Source organism: Macaca nemestrina, chromosome 4, assembly GCF_043159975.1.
Source record: "Macaca nemestrina isolate mMacNem1 chromosome 4, mMacNem.hap1, whole genome shotgun sequence".
In the NCBI taxonomy this organism is placed as follows: domain Eukaryota; kingdom Metazoa; phylum Chordata; class Mammalia; order Primates; family Cercopithecidae; genus Macaca; species Macaca nemestrina.
This window is the reverse complement of record NC_092128.1, coordinates 102,829,639-102,854,474: the sequence shown is the minus strand read 5'-3', so window position 1 is coordinate 102,854,474 and position 24,836 is coordinate 102,829,639. Positions and strand designations below refer to the sequence as shown.

The window sequence follows — 24,836 nt, the reverse complement described above, 5'->3', positions numbered from 1 at the left end:
GACTCTAAACTCGCACACCCACTTGTCTTGATATTTGTAGTCAGATATCTGATAGGCATATTAAATGTACATTTATTGATTACCCCATCAAAATCTGCTAACTTGTAAGTTTCCCCATCTCCCTCTTTTGTGGATCTTCCCAGATAAAGACGTATAGCAGTAAATACCTTTTTACGTAATTTTTTTCATTCAACTACACTAGTTTTGGTTTTCCAGTTATCTTCTCTTGTAGCATGCTGTTTTTTTCCTAACAAAGTACTCACAATACTAGTGTATGGTAATTGTTTGTCTACAGCAATTGTTTATCTCCCCGGCTAGACTATCACCTTCAGGGTGTGTGTCTGCCTTGTTCAAGATGGACTTTCCAGGGCTCAACATAGTGTCTGTGGGCCCTAGTAAGTAGTGTCTGCAGGGCACCTAGTAAGGGCTCAATAAATACTCATTGATTGAACAAGTAGAGTTCTGACAGTGGAGTGTGGGCTGGCTTGGAAGGGAGGAGACCAGAGGTAGGATGCCTCTCTAGGCAAGAGGTAGTGAATACTTGAGCTGGGAAAGTAGGAGTGGAAAGGAAGAGAGAGAGAAAGACAGACAGACAGACACACACACACACACACACACACACACACACAGAGAGAGTGTTAAGAAACATGAAAGCAGAATCCGTGAATCTGAATGATCTGAATGTCTGGGGATGAGAGAGGGAGGGGTGTAAGATGACTTAGGACGTGTGTAGAAAGTATGCTTCAGTGATGTGGCTAGGGACTTGTTAAATCATGCTCACTGGAGTTGTTTGTTCAACATTATTTGTTGAAATGCTGTCTGCTAAGAACTGCATTAGGCAGTTCCTTACTTGCCTCTAGGGAATTCTCTTTTTTCCTATAACAAGTTTCCTATAGGCAGTTATTGGAATCAAGTGTGCAAATGTCAAGTGTATAAAGGTTATATGAGTTATTTGAATGTGGTAAGGGAAATTCCCTTTTCTAAAAGCTGAACACTGGCTTTCCTTACAAACTACATCTAGTCTTTTAGGCTCAATCTTTGATCATCTGGTTTTGGAACTTGTTCTATGTTATTTAGCTTTGTTTTTTTCCTTCACAGACGTATACACATCAGCCTAAGTTCAGTGAACTCCCAGTTAAGAGAGTTCCTGATTTGAGCCCACATGATAATTCCCATTTTCATGTCAATTATAGTAAGATTATGAGACTTATGTTTCTAATCACTAGTTTCAGCCTGTCATTTTTCCATTTTCTACACATTTATTTGACATAATAAGGGCGAGATGCAGTAAAATATTCAAATAAGTGTATAAACAATTTCTCTCTAATGGATTAAAGTGGGGATGCTGCTAAAGTTGAACTCTGAGCTGGCAGTGGGCATGATAGCTTGTTGGATAATATATAGAAGATTCTCCCACCCTGAGGTCTCCTTCATGAAGTAGTTGCCTGCTATAGAGGGGTGTGAAAAAAATGGAACTCCACCTACATTTTGGGAAATTTGCAGGCAATCCTATATAATTTCACTAATTAGACTCTCTTACCTCTATTAGATCCATTTCTTTCCACTTTCTATGCTCATTTCCTTGATAGGAACTTGTTATTGGCTGAACTATGCCCCCTGATGAATTAATATGCTGAAGTCCTTACCCCCAGTATCTCAGATGTGACTGTATTTGGATATATGGTCTTTAAAAAGGTAATTAAGGCCAGGTGCGGTGGGTCATGCCTGTAAGCCCAGGTGTTTGAGATCAGTCTGGGCAACATAGTGAGACCCTGTTTCTACAAAAAATTTTTAAAATTAGTTGAGTGTAGTGGTGCATGCCTGTGGACCCAGATACTTGGGAGGATGAGGTGGGAGGATCACTTGAGCCTAGGAGGTCGAGGCTGCAGTGAGCCATGATCGTGCCACTGCACTCCAGCCTAGGTGACCGAGTGAGACCCTGTCTCAAAACAAACAAACAAAAACAAACAAACAAAAAAACAAAAACAGAAGTAATTAAGGTAAAGCAAGTTCACTAGGGTGGGCTCTAATCCAATATGACTTGTGTCCTTATGAGAAGAAGAGATTAGGACACAGACACACACAAAGGAAAATATATAGGGAGAAGATGGCCATCTATAATCCAAGAAGAGAGGCTTCAGGAGAAACCAACTTTGTTGACACTTTGATCATCTTGAACTTCTAGTCTCCAGAATTGTGAGAAAATGAATTTCCATTGTTTGAGCCACTCAGTCTGTGGTGCTTTGTTATGGAAGCCCTAGCAAACCAATGCAGAGCTATTGGACCAAACACTGCTGGCCTTGGTGAGACCTCTAAGCAAGCTTCACAGGGCCTTCTGGGCCTTAGAGATGGGAGAGACAGTTCCCTTAGGGCCCAAGTGAGGAGCAGAGGATGTGAGTGGTTGGATGACTCATTCAGGGTCACACGCTCAGGGAGAGGCCAGAATGTGGACTTGTATTCTCTGCTTTCCACATTGACCCCTTAGGCAATTTGGACAGGTCAATTTTTTAGTCTGTTTGAGAAAATATTGTTCAGGGCCTAAAATATTGAATACTTCCATATAATCACTTGCAAACAGATGCTTATTCTTTCTTAGATTACATGATGTTCATAAATATTTCACACGCATGGGCAAAATGAAAGTGGCCAGGAGAGAGCAGTGATAGGAGAAGAAAGATTTTACAAATCTTTGCTTAGATTTTTGCCAAGACCTACAGAATACAGAAAAATAAACAATTACAAATCGTTCTTAAAAATAAGATTTTCTTATTATTAAAGTAGTATATATTTATGGTGTAAAATTTGAAAGACAAAAAGTTTAAAGAAAGAAATGTGTATCTCCCACAATCCTGTCATTCAAAGATAACTACTATGAACATTTTGAATGGCTGTCCTCCCAAAATTTTATTATATGCATGTGCAAACATGCATAAACATTACAGAAATGAAATTACACTGTACACATACTATTTTATAGCCTCTTTTTGGGCTGTTTAAAGATATTTTATGGATCTTTCCCTAAATCATCAAATATTCTTTGAAAATACAACTTTTATGGCTATATTTTAAATGTCCATTATATATTGGACTTTGGGGACATGGGGACAAGGGTGGGAGGGGGGATGAAGGATAAAAGACTACAAATAGGGTATAGCGTATACTGCCCAGGTGACGGGTACACCAAAACCTCACAAAGCACTGCTAGAGAACTTACTCGTGTAATCAAACACCACCTGTACCCCAATAACCTATGGGGAAAAAAAAGTCCATTATATTAATGTGCCATACTTTATTTAATTAATATCCTACTATTGAGGCAAAAGAAGTCAATTTTCTAATTAAAAATGTGGACAAAATGTGAGTAGAATTGTGTTGAAAAAATAGAGTTCAGAAAAAACATTTTTTAAAGGACATATTAATCCAAAATTAAAAAGATCCAAAAAATTAAGGATCTTTATTTATGTAATTGCAATTGAAATTGTTCTTTCTCAGTAATTATTCATTCTTAATGGTGATAGTTTAGTTTTACTGAAAGAAATTTGATCAGAATATGAATTAAATAGGGTAAAATTGATCCTTATGATTTTCTTTTTGAGACTTCTTTTCATTCAATCATTAATTGGTGTTTAATTTTATTCTTACTTTCAGTGTGTGCACCCGAAAATGTGTCTGTTTCATGAATTCAAATGTAAGGTTTCAATACCCTTTCTCCTTTATCTGCTTTGCTTTCTGAAATGACAGCGTCTAGGATATTTTTCAACATTTCCTGAAAATGCCCAGTCTATGAAACAAGTTCAAAATGCCTAACCCTTAATCCTCATTAAAATATGGAGGAAATAGGCAATGTTAATGCATTTATGTTAAAATGGGTAAAACCGCAAGGTCAAAAATCTGCTACATTGCTGCAACTGTCTAGCAGTTGTCAAGGGCTCAGTATGTAGCAGGCACTTTGCTGTAAGCTGTTTTGTTTAATTCTCACTCTACTCCCACAATGTAGGTAGTATTTCCTCCATTTATATGAGCAGAAACTGAGTCAAGGAGGCTAAATCAATTGTTGAGGAGTACATAGATAAACGGTGGACTAAAGCATGTGTTTTTTTCATTACACAGCACACAATTTTTTGATGATTAGGACAGCTACTCAAATAGTTTTTGGACTCCTATAATTAAGCATTCAGTGGCAAAGAGCATGTACATGTAGACCAGGTGTGATGATAAAATAATCAGACTTATTTTGTGGGTGATTATGGGAATCACTCTGGTTGTTTTGTGGTCCCATACTTATATTATTATGGCACATACCCTTGGGGTTCATGGGTGTGTACATACATGCTTGTTTAAAACACTACGTTGAAAGGGATATGATGATGCCTTTGCAAATCTTTAAAATACAGCCAAAACAAAAGTTGGGAGACAAATTCTGTGATAACAACATATCAGGGCCGAAAACTTGGAAAAATGTTCAGAAAATTAATATTTGTAAATGCGAAAACTGAAGAAGGTGAAGATGGCGGTGGCCAGGGCCGGGGTCCTGGGAGTTCAGTGGCTGCAAAGGGAATCCCGGAACGTGGTGCTGCTGGGCGCACAGCCAGCCTCCCGCATCACCAAGGACATGTTCCCGGGGCTCTATCCTAGGACCCCAGAAGAACTGGCCGCCGCCGCCAAGAAGTATATTATGCGTGTGGAAGACTACCAGCATTACCCGGATGAGGGCATGGGGTATGGCGACTACCGTTCACAGCATGAGAAGGATCCATGGTATAGCTGGGACCAACCGGACCTGAGGTTGAACTGGGGCGAACCGATGCACTGGCACCTAGACATGTACACCAGGAACCGTGTGGATACATCCCCCACACCTGTTTCTTGGAATGTCATGTGTATGCAGCTCTTCGGTTTCCTGGCTTTCATGACATTTATGTTCTGGGCGGGGGACATGTACCCTGTCTACCAGCCTGTGGGACCAAAGCAGTATCCTTACAATAATCTGTACCTGGAACGAGGCGGCGATCCCTCCAAAGAACCTGAGCTGGTGGTTCTCTATGAGATCTGAGGAGGCTTCGTGGGCTTTTGTGTCCTCTTAACCAGGACTCCCTCATTCCTAGAAATTTAATCTTAATGAAATCCCTAATAAAACTCAGTGCTGTGGGGAAAAAAAAATTTTGTAAATGCAATGATTTTGCTACTTCTTACTCTTTTTTCATCCTGTTTTAACTTGCTTGGCACTGACTCTCTGGCCATGACATTGGTTTACTTTGACTATGATTTTGGTTTTTTACTGCAACCATATTGCCTTTAGTTGTCATAGGCAAATACTGTTCCTAAGTGTTTTGGGTACATTTTTATTGATGTACAACATAAATACATAAATGCAGACAAATTGAAAGGTATATGTTGATGGGTTTTCATGAAACGGACTCTCCTGTGGAGCCACTGGCCAGATGAAGAAACATTGTTGGCATCTGAGAAACCTCCTTCTGCTCAGGCCTATTCACCATGATCCTCCCTAAAAGTATAATTCTCCTGACTTTTATCATCCTAGAGTAGTTTTGCCTGTTTTTGAGCTTAATGTAAATGGAATCAGAGAATACTCTATTTTGCATTTGGTTTCATTCTCAACATTATGCTTGTGAGATTCATCCATGTTGTTGTCTAGTGCATTTTGTTTATTCACTTTCACTTCTACATAGTATTCCTTTGTAGGAATATGTCACAATTTATTTTATTCATTCTCTTGTGGATGGACATTTGCATTTTCCCCAGTTTTTGACTTATGAATAGTGCCCCTAAAAACATTGTGGTAGGTTTATTCTGGCACAAATGTGTACATATTTCTGTTGGATAAACACCTAGGAGTGGAATGACTGGGTCATAGGGTATGTGTATATTTAGCTTTAGTAGATACTAAAGCCAAATTTAAAAAAAAGCAAAAACCTGTTGTTTCAATTTAAATTACCATAAATAATGTATGAGAGGGTTATTTGCTCTGAATCTTTGCCGACACTTGGTATTGTTAGTTTTTTTCATTGTAGCCCTATGTAGCAGTAGTTGAGTATGGTTTTATTTTGTGTTTCTCTAATGCTAAGGAAGTTGGGCACCTTTACATATGTTTATTGGCAATTGATTTTTTTGTGTGTGTGTGAAATGCCTGTTCAAATCTTCTGTTCATTTTTTATTGGGTTGTCTGTGTTTTTCTTTTTGATTATAGATGTCTCTTTGTGTGTGTGTGTATAATGATTTATATACAATATATAGAAAATGCAGTGATTTTGCTATTTATTATTCCTTTTTCATCTTCACTCTTTTAACTGGATGCTTGACACTGATCTCGCTATGATCTTGGTTTACCTTGATTATGATTTTGATATACACTGTATAAGGGAGATGGGTGCCAGAGTAAAACCTCACTTCCTTTCAGGCCTCAATGTGGGAAAGACCTTTTCGGTGGCATTGCTTTTATGCCACCCCTTGTGGCTCTGAGTCATATCAAGGGATAGAACTGGCCCTACCTCCTAGCCTGTTAGTCTGGACTTTGAAGCTTCATAGTCATAGAATCTATACAATACTATAAACTCAGATTTTTCAGATGACCTTGTTCAGTCCCAAACTTGGGAGTTATTTCCCTTTTTCTCTCCTCCCCAAGCTCTCACTTCTCAAGTACCATTAAGTCCTGTTGATTCTATGTCCAAAATATGCCTCCCATTGTATCACATCGCCTCACTTCTTCTACTCACACCTGGATTCAGCCATATCATCTATTCCATGGGCCAGTGAGTTGGCTTTCTAACTCGCCTCCAACCTCCACACTTGCCCCTCCAACCCAGACTCTTCATGGCAGCCACAGTGAACTGTTTCGAAACATAAATTCGGAACCCCTACTCAAAATTCTTGATTCTCCTTGTTATTATTCCTCATGACCGCCATCCTTTCCTTTTAGCACTGATGACAATTTGTAATGACATGTTTCTTTCTGCCTTTGTTTCCATGTCTGTCTTCCCCATTAACCTGTGAATACAGAGGTCAGGTTTGCTTCGCACACCGGTGCAGCTTAATAAATTGTTGGATTTGAAACTAGTGTCTAAGTCAAGGCCACATGTCAATTCCGAATCACTGTCCCAGTGCCCCTTTCACGCGGTCACCCAGCCTCTTCTGGATCCTTCTGAGGATGGAGCTTCTCACTACCCCTGAGGCCACCCTGTCTGTATTTAAAAGGAAAATCACACCCCTAACTTCAGTGTTCAAAGAAGGGTTTGTTGCTTCCCTGTCAAACACAGGTAAGTGGGTTAAGATCTTGTTGATCTGAGATGCAGTTGGCCCAGAGTGTAGGTCAAGGTCTTGCATCTTCCCCAAGGTTTGGAGGACATTGCTGGTCAGTGCTTTGACTTCTAGTCCAACCCCAAGGAGACAGAGGAGGAGGGAGGAGGAACTGAGTGTGCGTAAGCTGAAGGAAATCTTCCCAGGGGACCGAAGGCCTTGCTGAGTTGTTTTCATTGGAAAACTCCCCTCACTTAGCAGATGCGATTCCCTGCTCTCTGCCCTTAACTTCTGTCCCACCCATAGTGTTTCTAGGGACTTCTGTTCTGGGGACAGAACAAGCTTGGGGATCGATCCTGTTCCCATGCCCTGCCATTGACCTCTCTTTCTGGAACTGAAGTCCAGAGTGAGGCGAATCATGGCCTGGGGCTCAGGAATGGGCCTTGGGCAGCTCTCAATGGCCCAGCTCCTTACCTAAGCAGGAGTTATTAATACAAACTCATCAAAGCGGTAGCAGGGAGTTAGACATCCACATGCACTGTGGGAAGAGATAAGACTGCAGTTTGAAATTCTGGCTATATTGAGGCCATGTCCTCAGGGTTTAGCTCATCTATTAAGTAGTAATCTAACCCTGTGATGATATCAATTAATTTGATGTTTTCCCCAGTCTCCTTTGGAGAGTCTGTGCGTAGCACTGCGAGCTTACCAGCAATTTTAGATCCAGCACAGGATAGGTCCTCCTCTGTTCTTCCTTTGATTCTAGCCATTCGCAGCCAAGGCAAAACTTACCAGCATAGCTGAGCAAGCCCATGGAGCCAGAGAAGGCTTAGTACAAGCTTGAATCAGCCACCTACTGAGGCCTTGAACAGTTCACTCACCTTGCAGAGCCTCAACTGCAAATGGAGACAATGCCTACATCTAGAGTCATTGTGAGGATTAAAGTTATGTGAAGTGTCCAGCACTGTGCCTAGGACACACTAGGGGTGCCATACATGATGGCTCTTTATCCAGACAAAATCTCCATTTTGGGAAAGGTGGGCCAAAGGTATGTCTTCGGAATCTGTTTGGTTGATCTGGGAGATGCTATATTCACTCTCGATTTCAGGGCAACGTCTGCTGAATTGCTGTAATACTACTGTCAGGTTCCTTGGCATCCCTGATGGGGAGACAAAGGCAACATGTGGACAATGATTTGAGCAAATGTGCTGGAAACAGGCTCTAAGCCTGAAGCTCTTAGTAATCTATCCCCAGTTCTTTTCCACCAGTTTTGTGCATAAAGGACAATGCAAGCTTGAATAATTAGAATCCTCCACAGGCCCTGCTGTATACACTAGTTTCAACCAAGTCCTCTCCTGAGCCCTTTGACCAACATTAACAATAAAGGGAAAAAGAAATAACAAAGCCTTGAATGGGATATGCTGGTTTTTCCTGGGTAGTAGAAGTATAAATGGCCATTATTTTTCTCTTATTAATTTTTCAACAAATTTAAGTGATAACTTATTAGCATTATTATCAGGAAAAATACTCCCACAAACTTTCTCAACTAGAAAACTGGACAAATGAATGGAAGTGCTTCTGTACCTCTGTAGAAAAGGTAAACCTACATAAAGTGGCCAAAAGCAGGGAGCAGGAGTCTGAGGGACCTCAAGGTCACCTGCACTGGATTAAAAGCTCATCGGCAATTGAGAGGGAGCTCCAAGGTGGTCTCTGTTGCTCTGTTGCAGAGTACACAGGGCCTATTGCCTCCGTAATAGGTGCCCAGTAAACAATGGCTATGTCGATGTATAAATGAGGCCTCTCCTCTGAGCGTCTCAGAGCATTTTGCTTTATCAATTCTCCTCAGTGTGAAAGAACTGCTTAACTTAGGTCCCCCTGAGAGAGATACTATTTACTTTTTATTTATTTATTTGAGACAAGGTCTCACTCTGTCACCCATTGGCATGATCACAGCTTGCTGCAGCCTTGACTTCCTGGGCTCAAGCTGTCCTCCCACCCTAGCCCCCTGGGTAGCCGGGACTACACGCGTACACCACCACACCTGACTAATTTTTTCATTTTTTCTAGAGATAAGGTTTTGCCATGTTGCCCAGGCTGGTCTCAAACTCCTGAGCTCAAGCGATGCTCCTACCTTGGCCTCTCAAAGGGCTGGATTACAGGTGTGAGCTGCCACGCCTGGCCAGCGATACTACTTATTAAGTCAATCAACTGATAAAAATGTATTGAGCTCCTAGTGCCAGGTACTGGACATGCAGTAGTGACCAAGAAGGCCGTGTCTTTGCCCTTGTGGACCATACAATCTAGTAAGGGAAATAGGACATGAACAAGTGAATAAAGAAACAAGCTATGGGGAGATTGTGTAAGCACTGCAGAGGAGATTCACTGTTGATATGGAGGCCAATTAGGAGTTCTCACCTGAAGATGTGACTTGTAAGTTGTGACCTGAAGGAAGAATAGTAGTTAGGCAAGCAAGGGGGAGCCTGGCTTGTTCAAGGAAGAGGAAGGAGGCGGTGTGTCTGGAGCACAGTGAACGTGGAGCATGGTTGGTTAGGTGAAGTTGGCCAGGCAGGTCTGCAGCAGGCAGATCATACAGGGACTTGGAGGCTGTGCTTCCAAGTTCAGGTTTAGTCTGAGTGTAGCTGGGAGCCATTGCAATGTTTTAAGAAGGAAAATAGTGTACTCTTACCTGTGTTTGATAATATTTCTCTGGTTTTTATTTGGAGAATGGATTGGAGGGAGGCAAAAGTGGAAGCAGGGAGACTGAAAGGCTATTTAACTAGAACCTTAGTGAGACAGCATTGTACACCACTAGAATGGCGAAAACAAAAAACAGCACAAAATCAAGTCTTGGCGAGGATGTGAACAATGGAATCCTCTGCATCGTGATGAGAGTGGCAAATGATTTAACCATTTTGGAAAACTGGTAGGATCTACTAAAGATAAATATATACATAACTTTTGAACCAGAAATTTGTCTCCTGAATATATGCTCAAGAGAAGTTCCTACATATGTGCACCAAGAGATGTGAAGGAAAATGTTCATAGCAGCCTATTCATAACACCCTCAAACCGGAAATGATCTAAATATTAACAGTACAATGGATAAATAAAAGGTGGTATGTTCATCCGAAGAAGCACAATACAGCAAAGAAAAAGGGAACTATGTCTATGTGCAAACAACATGGATGAATCTCACAAACAAAATTTTGAGTGAAAGAAGCCAGACACAAAAGAAGCCACACTACATGATTCTTTTTTTTCTGAGACAGAGTCTCGCTCTGTTGCCCAGGCTGGAGTGCAGTGACATGATCTCGGCTCACTGCAGCCTCTGCCTCCTGGGTTCAAGCAATTCTCCTGCCTCAGCCTCCTGAGTAGCTGGGACTACAGGCATGCGCTGCCACCACGTCTGGCTAATTTTTGTATTTTTAGTAGAGATGAGGTTTCACCATGTTGGCCGGGATGGTCTTGATCTCCTGACCTTGTGATCCACCCGCCTCAGCCTCCCAAAGTGCTGGGATTACATACGTGATTCTTTTTATATAATTTTGAAATAGAGAAAATGAATCCATGGTGATAGAAATCCAGATAATGTTACCTTTGGGATGGCGGCGAGTGGCTGGGCGGTGGCATGAGAGGGCTCCTGGGATGCTGGTAATGTCCTACTTCCTGATCCACGTGATGGTTACATTTAATCTGGGTGTGTTCAGTCTGTGAAAATTGATCATGTTGTATACTTACGATTTGGGGACTTTATGCATATGTTATGCTTCAATAAAAGATTTCCTTGGAAAACAGAAAAAGTGAGAGACTATTGCAGTAGTTCACAGAAAAAATACATTCGACTTGGGTAAGGACAATAGCAGTCGACGCAGTCAGAAATTGTCAGATTTTGGCAGTATAGCCAATGGAAGTTATTAATGGATTAGGGAGGCGTTTCTGTGTGCTTGTGTGCATACGTGTCTTGTGAGCAAGAGAGGCTAAATAGGAATGAAGATGACTCGGGTGTTTTGCCCATGTTATTAGGTGGATTATGGTGCTGTTTGTGGGACATTGATTTTTGCAGTAGTTTCTAATGCCTGTTGTCTAGGGACCTCAGCTCATCCCTAGTCAAGAACATTACTTTAGTAATTCTCCCTTTCCTTTTCTGCATCATTCATTTTCCCTCTGGATGCAAACATGCTGTTATTGCTACCACCTTAGAAAAGGTTCTCTTGATGCCTTTTATCTATCAGCTGCTACCCCATTGCTCTGCATCTGCATGCAGCAGATTATCTACAAATAGTTCTCTAAACTCCCTGTCTCCAAAATCTCCCCATTTTCTCTCAAATCTACTCCAATCCAGGTTTTGCCTTTTGTCCTCTGTAGAAACTCACTAGTTAGGGTAACCAGTGACCTGAACATTACTAAGTCTAATAGTCAATTATTAGTCCTTCTCTTACTTGACTGGTCCTAGGCATTAAACTTAGCTGACCACTCTTTCCTTCTTCACCTGATTTCCAAGGCACTGTAATCTCTGGATTCCTCACTGACTGCCGCTGTACAGCCTCCTTAGCAGGATCTTCTAGTCCTCCCAGATCTCTGAGTATTGACTTGCCCTAGAGTTTGGTCCTTGGCCTCTTATTCTTTTTCCATGTGATTCTCTTGGTTATCTCATTCAGTATCATGGCTTTAAAAACCATCCATATGCCAGTGACTCCCACATTTATACCTCTAGCTCAGACTCCTGTCCTGCACAGCAGACTTGTATATGCAACTGCCTATTCAACATTGGATGGTATCTAATCTATGGTTGTCTAAATGACAACTTGACCTTAGCATGTACAAAACAGAACTTCTGCTTTTCCTCTCCAAAGCCTTTTAGTCCACATTTTTCTGTTTTGGTTTTTGGCAATTCCATCCTTCTACTTTCTCAGGCCAAAAACATTGAAGTCATCCTTGATTCCTTTTTTTCCCCTCACAACCATGTTTGAACTGTCAGCAAATCTTGTTGCCTCTTCCTTTAAATTATAATTAGAATCTCACTACTTCCAGCCACCTCCACTTCTCCACCCTGATCCAAGCCACCATCATTTCTTGTCTGAGTGATTGCAATAATTTCCTAAATGGTCTATTCTTAGCCCAGCAGCCTGCTAAGTCAGATTATCTCCCTCTTGGGCTCAGAACCCTCCAATGTTTCCTCATCTCACTCAGGGAAAGTAAAAGTCCTTATAATTATATAATCTGTCCCCTCCTCTATTATCTCTTTGACCTTGGATATAAAAGTAGTGGGTAGAACACTGGAAGAGGAATCGGTGGCTACTGCCATTTACTCATTCAGTCATTTTTCAACCAATGTTTATTGGGAACCTGCTATGAGTGCTTTTCTAGGTGCTTGGGCTACATATGCCTGTGGAAAATTAGATAAAAAGTCCCTGCATCTTAGATCTTGGATCTTACATGATTTGTTAGAAGGAAATCAGTGTCAGGGGAAAACGTAGAACAGAGGAAAAGGTGGAACAGGATGAGAGAAATCCAGAGTGCTGGGGAAGGGAATGGTGGTTTTTAAATAAGGTGGCCTTGTTGAGAAGGTGACATCTGAGCAAAGACTCAAAGGAGGAGAGGGAGACAGCACTGTGGGCAGCAGTGGTAATGAGATTTTCAGGCAGTGGCCATGCTAGGAGTTGAGCAATAGATGCTGTCTTCAGGGTGATGCAGGCTGCAGCTGCCTTGTAGTTCATGTTACCCACAGCTAAGTGGTGGTAGTGGTGGTCACAGTTAAGTCAAATAACTTGGGTCAAAACAATAAACTCTCTAGGTAGCTTTGATGAACATATATTTGTTAGTGCTCTACTTCTTTTAGAATCAGACTCCCAAAGTAGATTGAGGAATAGTTTTCAACAAGAAGGTTCCTTGGTCAAATAAGTTTAGGAAATGCTCCCCATCTTGGAGTTTCACAGAGTGCATCAGCATCTTTCTTTTTTTGGGACAGGTCCTCTCTCTGTCGCCCAGGCCGGAGTGCAGTGGTAGGATCACAGCTCACTGCATCCTTGACCTCACAGGTTCAAGCGATTTTCCCACCTCAGCCTCCCAGGTAGCTGGGACTATAGGCATGCACCACTACACCCTGTGAATTTTTAAATTTTTTATATAGACAAGGTCTCGCTATGTTGCCCAGGCTGGTCTCTAGTTCCTGGACTCAAGTGATCCTTCCACCTTGGCCTCCCAAAGTGCTGGGATTACAGGCATGACCCACCATGCCCAGCCTTGCATCAGCATCTTAAAGGCTCTGAGGAGTTCTCTGGTAAGAAACATGTTTTGTTCTTTAGCTCAGCATTGATTAAGCTTATTTAGTTGTGGAATCCCTCCCTTTTTTTAGTAGAACTTTTAGTCAAATTCCATAGAACTATTAACTTGGGAGTGTTTATACAGGCAGATTGACACCAACCAATTTGGGAAGATTTCATTGAATTCTCCCTGGGAACAAAGTGCTTAAAGGAGCTGGAAAACAAAGCTTGTTGCTAGGATAAGTGGGGTCCTCCAACTGGGAAAGCTGGAATAATTACGAGGTTGAAAAAGGCTGGGGTTGACTTTAGGGTCAAGTAATCATTAATCAAACATTATCCAGAGCTTCCTATCTTGTGGCATGCTATGTGCAAGAATTGGCAAATTTTGTTTCTGTAAATGAGCAAACAGCATTTTAGGTTTTGTGGACCATATGACAGCATGAGAGCCGCTATAGACAATAAGTTAATAAATGAACATGGCTGAGTTCCACTAAAACTTTGTTTATGGACATTGAAATTTGAATTTTACATAATGTACATGTATCACAAAATATTCTAATTTAATTTTTTTTAGCCATTAAATCATACTTAGATTGCATATCCTAAAAAGCAGCTGGTAGCCCAGATTTGGCCCATGGGCTGATGTTTGTTGACTCCCGCTCTATGCTCTGTATGTACCTTGAAGGAGGCTCACAGCCTAGTGGGAGACACATGTACAGAAAACCACAGTGTGCGATGGGAAAGGTTGTATTAGAGTTCAGCACAGGATGCTTGTAGCTTCCAGAGGACGAGCTCCAAACCCATGCTGGAGTGGGGGATTTCAGTGGGTTGGGAGGGACAGCTAACATCAAAGGCTTTCTGGACTTTCTGTTTCATCCTCAGGTCCTAACTGGGCATTGCCTGAAGGTTTTGCCTGGTTGAACTCAGGAGTTTCCTTTCTGGACCAGGCATCTGTATACCCTTTGAGTCTTTTTTCTCATGCTACTCTTGTCCTCCTGGATCTTTGACTTGGTTCCGTGGTTGACATCCCCATTTGCCCAGAGTTTGTTTTGGGGGCTGGCAGCATGCTGCCCTACCTGCTTCAGCCTTCTGGAGATTGAGCACATGTTCTCTCCTTTCTGAGTGCCTGAGGCCTCTCTCCCTTAGGAGTGGGTATTTTCCTGCCCACCTAACTCTGGGCTCCTTCGGTTTCTGATTCACACTGCAAGAACTTCATGCGGTGGGGTGCTGAAGCTAGATCAGACTGGCTCTTAAGACCAATTGTATGTATCTCTTCTCAACTCTGAGTTGAATTCAGTGATATCTGGTTGGTAGCCTGAAATCTGCCATCGTGGGAGTATTAACGCCATGGAAACTGGCAAAGTAAATCTGCAAATACTTGGGGTGCTTTTATTTTGGCTTTTTCTATTCTGGAGAGCTTTTTACCAGCACAACATTCTTTGTAAACCCAGGAAAACTTATTCTTTAGGTTATGACACAATCCTGCTCATGGATTTACAGGATGGTAGAGCTAGGAGAAATTTGATGTTACGTGTCTCTCTAGTTTGCTAAACTAAAAAATGCCTTAAATCTCTCCCCACCCCTGTATCTTCCTGAGAAATTCCTACTAGACCCTCCCAGTCTTTGTTGGTCCCTTTTCTCAAACCACTGAAGCATAGTAACACCTTTGTGTCATCTTCTGATTATATCTGTCTTTTTTTTTTTTTTTTAAAATAGAGATAGGAGGCTGGGCATGGTGGCTCACGCCTGTAATCCCAGCGCTTTGGGAGGCTGAGGCAGGTGGATTTGAGGTCAGAAGTTCAAGACCATCCTGGCCAAGATGCTGAAACCCCATCTTTACTAAAAATACAAAATTAGCCAGGTGTGGTGGCAGGCACCTCTATTCCCAGCTACTTGGGAGGCTGAGGCAGGAAATTGCTTGAACCCGGGAGGCAGATGTTGCAGTGAGCCAAGATTACGTCACTGCACTCCAGCCTGTGTGACAGAAGAAGACTCTGTCTCAAAAAAAAAAAAAAAAAAAAAAAGAAGGGATCTTGCTCTGTCACGCAGGCTGGAGTGCAGTGGTGCAATCATTGCTCACTGCAGCCTTGAACTCCTGGGCTCAAGTGATTCTCCTGCTTCAGGTTTCTGAGTAGCTGGGACTACAGGTGCACACCACCAGGCCTGGCTAACTTATTCTGTATATGTGTAGAGATGGGGTCTTGCTGTGTTGCCCAAGCTCATCTCAAACTCCTGGTCTCAAGTGATCCTCCTGCTTCGGCCTCCCAAAGTGCTGGTTTGGGGAGGCATGTAGGCCACTGTGCCTGGCTAACATGTCTATCTTTTATTCAATTATGAGCTCTTTGAACGTGGGCCAGGAATGGCTGCTGTAGAGTAGTGATTAATTACCAAGGCTCTAGAGCCAGGCTATCTGTGTTCAAATTCTTGTTTTATCACTTATAATCTGAGTAACCCTGAGCAAATTACTGGATAACTCAGTTTACTTCATCTGTAGAATTGGAGTAATAGTAGGACATTCCTTATAGAATATAAGGACTAAATAAATAAATATACATAAAATCTCCTAAACCATACCTGCCCTTAGTAGGCCTTCAGTGAATTCAACTATTATTACTACTCATTTTGTCTTTAGTCTTCATCATATTGTCTGGCTCATGTCACATAGCACACATTTAATACATTTAATGTACTTATTAAATCTAATTGTGTGAGAAAAGTGCAAACAGAGGTAGAGAAGAAGTGATCTTTGTGGGCTGGATTAAGGAGATTTGAACAACTGATGGGGTTTGAAATGGGGCTTCTAGGGTTTGTAGAGTGTGGATAGATAGATTAATTCAGGAAGCATTCATAGAAAAAACCCTGCCCTGGGAAAGTTAGGCTAGTTGGTAAGCATAGAAACTGAATGTGAAAAATAAATCAGCATTAAGCTGATTTCATCTCAAGTTAGTAGCAGACGTGCTATCAAAATTCCATCTCTCTCCTCCCCTGTGTGCTGAGGTTTTAGGAATATAATGGATTTTAATTAATTGAACAATGCACTTGAAGAGAAGCAGGAAGAAGTCAGGAATGTTCCTTAACTCTGGGGCGTCTATTTTACGAATGCTGGAGAAATTAAGATAACAGAGTAACATTCCCACAGCCTCCCAAAAGTAAGGGGCATCTATTTTATGCATGCTGGAGAAATTAACATAGTAGAGTAATATTCCCACAGCCACCCAAAAGTAATTTTACAGTGGTTTAGAGATTCCAACCCCTTGATTCTTCTCCTCTCACGTATATTGTCATTTTGCCTTTCATAAATTGTTCTTCCTTTTGAGACTCACCTGCGCTGTGTTTTGGTAAATCAAAGCCGGACTAATAATGTAGGCTCTGCCCTGTGATTGTACTAAAAGAGAGGCTGTGTCACAAAAGAAACGAAGGGGTCTTAATTTGTCTTTTTTTAGGACCTGCATAGTGATTGAGGTTGGTGTAATTCTCTTTGAGATTTTTGTTCTTTTGTCCTTGAGCGATTGTTCTTTAGCTGATGAGAGTAGATCAGAGCAAGAGGTGGGGAACTGCTGTATTGCAGGGATCAGGATTGGATTGTGAGATTTATCTTCTTTCTCTCCCCATTCCAAAACTGGGGACCTGAATCAGGACTCTGTAGTGGGTGACCTAGGTCTGTGATGCACCTTTAATTTGAGCCTCACGTTACTCCTCTGTAAATAGGGATTATGACACCTATCTACCTGTCAAGTGGTTGATGGATGGGTTTCAGGAAGACGCAGCTCTGGAGACACTATAGGACAGAGACCCGGTGGCTTAGTAGGTGCTCAATAAATGCTTCTTTCTTTGCTCTGCTTTTCTAAGTTCCTTTCCCTGAGAGCCTCAACATGTTATATGAATAGTGGAATTTCCCTTAAGCATATCCATTGACATGGATATGTGAAAATAAACACATATGTGAAGCTCTTATTTTGCTTATGTGGGAGAGTGTGTGTGTGTGTATGTATGTGTGTGTGCCTAAGCACCTGGTGGGGGTGCATGCAGTTGAAAGTGTGACAATATTCCTAGAACAATTCCTTGCATTCTCCCGTTAACTCTACCTTTTTCCCCCCAATTTTTAAGTTCAGGGGTACATGTGCAGGATGTGCAGGTTTGTTATATAGGTAAACGTGTGCCATGGTGGTTTGCTGCACAGATCACCCCATCATGCAGGTATTAAGCCCAGCATCTGTTAGCTATTCTTCCTGATGCTCTCCCTCCGCCCACCCCTGAGCCTCCAACAGGCCCTAGTTTGTGTTGTTCCCCAGTTCTACTCGCTTTTCCCCCTTCCATCAATAAAGCAAATCGACTAACCAAGAGGATAGAAAACCTTTGATATTTGTGACAAACATGGTACTTAAAATTCAAAATACACAAGCAATGATCATTTTAAAAATATACACATACAAAATGAAACACAAACCTTAGTAAACTTTATAAAATGTTATTACAAACAAGGGTTTGGTGAGGCAAAAATCTGTCAATTGGTACTGTGGTGAACTGCTGTGTGACAAATTAATGTTCTCTGAATTGGCTTCAAGTTGCCCCACCTATTCCCTCCCCAGTTTGGCTGTGTTGTAGGCAGGGAAGCTTTGCTTTGTCCCTAAGGTCATGGGATTCTGGGACCTCTTTTATCTATCCCATTCATTTTTGGACTTTGAGATAACTAATTTTTACCTATCTATGTTCAGGGGGCATAAAAACTATACAAAACAGAGGGAAAATACTTTCAGTCCACATGAAATAGGTGCAATTACACACTATCCTAAGAAAAATGTCTATAGGAGAAATTTCACTTTAGAATCCACTTGACTTTTCAGCCTGCATACTCAGAGGGGTCGCTGTTGGGAAGAAGAAAAGTGCAGAGACGTGTTGAAGACAGGGTCCCAATCCTGCTGCTTCTGAGCTCTGTGACCTTGAGCAGATTACGTAAGCTGAGTTTGTGTTTCCACTTGAAATATGGGAGTCACTATAACTCCTCACAGAGTTGTGGCAAATGGCATTCTATAGCAGAGTTTGGCCTACTTTTCCAGTTTGGCCTCCCGTAGACCATGGCCCTCAGGATGCAGGAACATGTGCCAGGTGGGGATCAATCCAGAGGCCTGGGGGAGCTCCCCTAACTTTCCCAGCTGGTTCTCACTCCGGCAATGGCTTGCCCGATGGTTCCAGTCTCTTCTCGTGCTGGCTGGAGGGAGAAGAGTCAACAGCACCCAAGGGCACAGATGCCATCACTGGGGAAGTGTAGCAGAGCCCTTGGGAACACCACGTCAAGGGGCAGGGGCAGGGTGGAAGGCCCTCCATGAAAGGGCTGGGCAGGGGAGTGCACAGGAGCCAAAGTCAGGCAGAGGAGCTAGTGAAGTGTCTGAAAACAGTCTCCAAGGACGTGGTGCTCTGGTCCTCTCCCTGCACCTCACAGATCACGTTTCTTTTCTTTGCGGAAAGAGGCAGGCGTTGAGAGCAGGGCGGCTGCAGAGGACTGAAGCTCCCGGGTGACCCCGCGGAGGGCGCGGGAGAGCGAGGGACGTGGCTCGAATGCTCCCTTCTGCTTCCGCTGCCCTTGCAACAGCTTAAGGGAGCACGGACGTGACAATCACCACCGGTTCTTTTGAAAGGATGAGAAACCAAGTCTCAATGCACCAACGCTGACTTCAGCCATTGCGGAGTGAAGATTTAAGTCCAGCCCTCCCGAACCTCAGTCCAGAGCCTGGAGTTTCCTAAGCGTTTCCAGTGCCCGAGCCCCAGCCTGGAAGTGAGCCGTGTCGCCCTTCCCGTAGGGGTCTCGGTCACACAGAAGGCCTCTGCTGTGGCTCTTTTTGTGGGTAGATACGCGGGCAAATGTAGTGCATCTTAATGTCCTCGTGACCAACTGTGTTGTGATTTCTCGCCTTATTCCTGCTCATGTGTGCAGCCCTTCACCCAGGTCACCGCTGGCAGACAAGTGGGAGGCACCTACGTCCTGGTGAAAAGACCACCACGCTGCCCAAGAAGGCTCATGCAGTTTTCAGAAAACTCCCTGCTCGCATGTCCTCTTTCACTTGTTCTGGGTCCCTGGTACCACACCCTTTTGTGTTCCTGCTGCCCTTCTGTGCGTGGCGGGCACCCCGCCAGCGGTGCAGGCTGTAAGCACAGCTGTGTGGATAGCAGCGGAGGGAGAGCGCCTCCCTAGATGGCGAGAGTTGGACAGGAAGAGCCCGTGTTTTCCCAAAATGAGGTTCCTGGTGCTTGGACTGAGCGGTTTGGGGAAGGTTTAGAGGGAGGGAACCCCTCGAAACATGGTGAGGCCATTCTGGGTTTGGAGGGATTTTTATCACACTCAGAAGGGAGGTTTGGTTTGGATTCTACATATCCACAAGTTGCCCCTAGGTGTGGGGCCCGGGCAGCTGTGGAACGTTGCTAAAGAGGTGTCTCCCGGCTGAATGTTCCTCTTTTTTTATGCTTAAGGAGCACTGCAGTCATTAAAGCTTTTAAAGGAAGTTTCTTCTGAAAATTCAAGGGTTATTCAGGTGTCTGGTGCTGACACCAGAGCTAACTAGTTGCAATTGTGAGGGTTATCTGTTCCCCTCTCTGACCCTGTCTCTTTATGGTAAGGCATCACACCCTCCACGGACTATGTCAAATGAGATATTGTATGAAAGTGCATTAAAATGAATAAAGGGCAAAAACATGGTAACAATGACACAGTGATACCAACAGCTGATATTTATTGAGTGGTTACTGTGTGCCAGACACTACTCTAAAGACCTTTCATGTATTAAGTCACTTAGTCCTCACAACAACCATATGAGGTAACTGTTATTATCCATGAGGAAACTGAGGCAGAACCCAAGGTCATGCAACCAATAAGAACAGTGCCAGGATTCGACCCCAGCAGGTTGGCTGTGGAGCTTGCACTGTTCATGTCAATATTTTACTGCATTAACATGGCTATGGGTAGGATGAAAATGACATGAGCATGGTTAAGTTGAAAATGACACTAATAATGTAAAAAAAAAAAAACACTCTCACGTTCTCTCATGTCTTTTTATCACTCTCATCTAAAAAAAAGAGTCAATGTTATCTCCTTCAGGAAATTGTGGGCCAGGGAAGTGGGTAGAAGGGCCATCAGATGAGGGTATCTGGAATTTTACACCCTCTCAGTAGACAGAGAGGCAAAGGTGGATTGAGCCTTTGAGAGGACAGGTCTCCATTTAGATCTCATATCCACTTTACTGGGGCTGGGCCTGTGTCTTTATGTGTGCAATGGGAGTTGCTGTGAGGGCTAAATGCGATTCTGTAGGTAAAAGGGTCTGGCACAGTGGCTGGACCACGGTATGGATCCCAACAAACATGAGTTGAGAATGAAGAAAACTACCAGAGAGGTCCACTAACTCTTCTGTTACTTCTTTCAATCTAATCATTAAACTAAGACCTAATCTTTACCCTTTTCCATTTCTTGTTCTTTCCAACATGTGGTCTTGCATTCCTAGAATATTGCACAGTTCTATTTTCCTTGTGATTTGCTCCAGTTGTCACACATTTGGAGTCAATTCCTCAGGTGTGTGTGGAGCGCTGGCTGTGTAAGTGGCGGTGCCCTGTACTTTGGAGGAGGGCTTCAAAACTAGAGGGAGAATAAATTAAGTCAAGAGGTGACACATGAGGAAAGAGGAAACCAAATTACCTCTCATTCTCACAAATGCTCTTTGTTGGCTTGAGAGGCAGTGTGTTAAAAATGTGGTTTCCAAATGCATGTGCAAGAATTTATCACAATGAAAAAAGTACCTTTTGGTAACTTAAATGCCTGACAAAAGCATCTCAGCATTAAATCATTAATACTCCCACCTGCTGCCAACTATAACTGCTTTCTTTTATTATGATAATACAGACTGTCTGATTCTCTGGTAGAGTTTTTGGGCAACAGTGTAATCAACATCGGGAAAGACTTGCTTGTGATTCTGAGATTTCAGTCATCTTGTCAATGTAGAGACTATGTGCTTTCCCCACACACGAAGACTTCGTAATTCATGATCATTAGTTAGAACTTCAGTCTCACGCAAGTCTGTGATCTACTTCTTTTGGCATCAGCTTGCCTTGTATGGTGATTATGCCAAATATTTTTCTAATAAAGTACCAATATATAAGGTATTGCATGTTGATGGTATGGTAGCAGGAGTTTTTCATTGGTCCTGGTATGATACGGAAGAATGAAGCCCCTTTTGCAAAGAGGAGCATGGAGTCTTTAGATGGCAGATGTGTGTTCTTCTTTATTCTATCATTGGTAAACATGGATCATCTCATACTGATGTATGGAGAATAGTTACAGTGCATTCCTGACTTAGAAAGTTGACATGTAATTTCCAGGTTTCTTCTTAAGCTACCACCAAAAATAGAGTATTCATGTATTCATTCATTCAACAAGTATTTATTAACCACCTACTTGATGCTAGGCATTGTTCTAGGTGTTTGGGATACATCAGTGGTCAAAACAGACACAGCCCTCATGAGGTTTACAGTCTAGTGAGAATATCAGATTGGATGGTTCATTGATCTGGCTTAGGACAATTTAGTTTAATATTTATTTTAAATTATAAAAAATACATATATTTTTTGAGATGGAGTTTTGCTCTTGTTGCCCAGGCTGGAGTGCAATGGCACGATCTTGGCTCACAGCAACCTCCGCCTCCTGAGTTCAAGCAATTCTCCTGCCTTAGCCTCCCGAGTGCCTGGGATTACAGATATGCACCACCACACTGGGTTAATTTTGTATTTTTCATAGAAACAGGGTTTCTCCATGTTGGTTAGGCTGGTCTCGAACACCCGACCTCAGGTGATCCACCCACTTCTGCCTCCCAAAGTGCTGGGATTACAGGTGTGAGCCACTGCACTGGCCAAAATATTTTAAACAAAGAAAAGTACAGGAAGTAATTTAGATATCTATGTCTATATTGATAGCTGACTTTAAAAATGTTTATTTTTCTATTTTCTGATTATGAGCATGCTAGAAAATTTGGAGGATACATATAAGAAGAAACTAAATTATAAACAATATTCCTGGGTAGGAAGCCTCCAGGGTGCAGTCGGGATATGTTCATAAGAACAAACTTGAACTTGCTGGCTTTGGGAAACCAAGTATCCTATAATCCCAGCACTGGAATATAATCACTGTTACATTTTGATGTGTTTCCTTTCTTCCTGTCTGCTGTCTTCCTCCTTTACTCTCTACCTTCCTTCCTTTCAATTTGCAATTTCTTTCTAATTCACAATTTAAATATTTTTTAAGCACCAAGCAGGCAAAAATCACCCCAAAACAAAAAACCACATCCCTGGGCTGCATTTGATCCCAGGGAAGCCAGTTTGTAACCTCTGATTTAAACTTTTTGTCCTTGGCTATTCTCTCACTCACTGGGCTGTTCTTGCTCACTTTCCTGTCTTTCTTTAGTGCATTTTCTTTTTGACATAGTTGAGACTCTATTGCATCCTACTTTGTGTTTGCTGTTTTTCCTTAACATTTTGTTCTGTGACATTTTCTTCAGAACTCCAGCATCCTTATCATTGTCATCATCGTCAGAAGCCACATCTGAGATATAAAAGTGGGGTGTGTGTGTGTCTGTTTGTATGTGTGTGTGTAGCTGTGTGGGGATGCATGTTTGCTGGTGATAAGGAACATATTTATTGTTCAATTTGAGGTGAATAAGCTGGAAGAAAGTTCTAGGTGAATTTAACCACCAGTGAACAACAGATGGAGGAGCATGTCTCTATTATAGGTCATTTCAGCAAATAGCTGGATCTACTCTGTAGGTCTGTGTTCCCTTTTGGGCTGCCTGACTATTCTCTCTGGTTTCAGTGTTCTTGGTGCTCTTGGTAATTCCGTTGCCAAGGATGCCACTGAGAAGAGCTACCTTCTCCGGGGATTTAAGAACCACAGTAAGAAAACCTAACTCCATAATTCCATTCTTTGTTACTGAGGGCTTGAAATGAGATGCATGAGTACTAAGCACTGAGCTTATCCTATGATGGCCTGACCAAGGCTGGACCCCCTAAGAAACCGTATTCCCTTCCTCATCTCTGAGTGCAAGTCCATGCCAGCTCTACCTGTAACCAGTTATCCATCTGGAACTTATCACTGTGCAAGTGGTATCCTGGGATGCTCTGTATTTATTCTAATTGCATGTTTCCCAAATCCTCATCAGGAGTCTTTGATGTGGCAAAGTTTGCTGGCCTGCTAAATATTAGTGACTGACTTTTTCTTTGCGATTCCCTTTGTTTCTTAGTGAACTAGAATTTTTGTGTTTCTGGGTACAGTATTTATGTTTTCTAGTTAGTGAAAGAAAAAAAAAATCGTGTTACAAGATGATGCAATTTTCACCTCCTCAGTGAATTATATTTTTGTCTTGCTTTCTAATGCCAGAACTGTAATACAGTATTAAAATTATTGATATATTTAAACTTTCTGTAAGTGATCACAACAATAAGCCACATGAAAAGGGCCTTTCTGGGGAAAGTGGGCCCACTTTATAAAATTTACATCACAGTGGTGGGCTCAGGTGCTTTGATCCAGTGAACCTGGCCTTAATAAGGTAGAAAGGTTCCAACTCTGATTTGGGGACAGATTATGACCTCAGTTCTGGGCATGCAGGGTTTAACCGTGTCTCCACCTGGTAAGTTAGTGGTCAGATTGAGTGAAAACAGTGGGGAGGATAGGGTTTCAAAGGATCTGTGTTTACCAAACCTTCTTTTCTTTCCTAACTTCATTTTCCAGATGCCACCCACCCCTTGCAGTTTGGTGGGGCCATATGACTAATTTCTGGCTAAGAGAATGTGGGAAGAAGGGATGTGTGTTTATTCCATGCCTGGTTTCTGAAATTCTTCACAGTCTTCTACTGTTTTTTCTCTTCCTTCACTGGCCAGCTAGATGTGGAGGATACAGAGAAGGATCTGAAGTTCTAGGTGCTGAAAAAGCTATGAGATGAAAGCCAACTTAGTCCCTGAATAACTCCATCGGCCAAAACGCCACATCCTGCTCCCCACAACCTATATTGAGCTTCGTAATAAGCAAGAAAAAAAATCCTTTATTATGATGTTAGGTCACTGAGAATTTGGATATTTGTTACAGACACAAACTATTTGCATATAGTAGGTATACAATAAACGACTAAGTGCCGTTTTTCTTGGTCCTGGGAAGTGCAGAAGATCTGAATCCTCTCCAGGAAATCAGAGGTGAGAAGAGTTGATAGGGCATGTCAAAGCCAAACCCTTGAGAGAGTCCAGAATCAGGTCGGGAAACCAGATGCCTTGCCAATGGCAATTTGACACTGGCTCCTG

The 24,836-nt window shown here is 42.3% G+C and overlaps 1 protein-coding gene and 1 pseudogene across 1 annotated transcript in view; both read left to right on the top strand.

Moving 5' to 3' along the window:
• Positions 1 to 24,836, top strand: part of LOC105475828 (phosphodiesterase 1C) — a 619,857-nt gene that overhangs the window by 37,994 nt on the left and 557,027 nt on the right. The gene's annotated exons all lie outside the window — the stretch shown is intronic.
• On the top strand, positions 4,502 to 5,143 carry LOC105475829 (NADH dehydrogenase [ubiquinone] 1 beta subcomplex subunit 8, mitochondrial pseudogene; annotated as a pseudogene).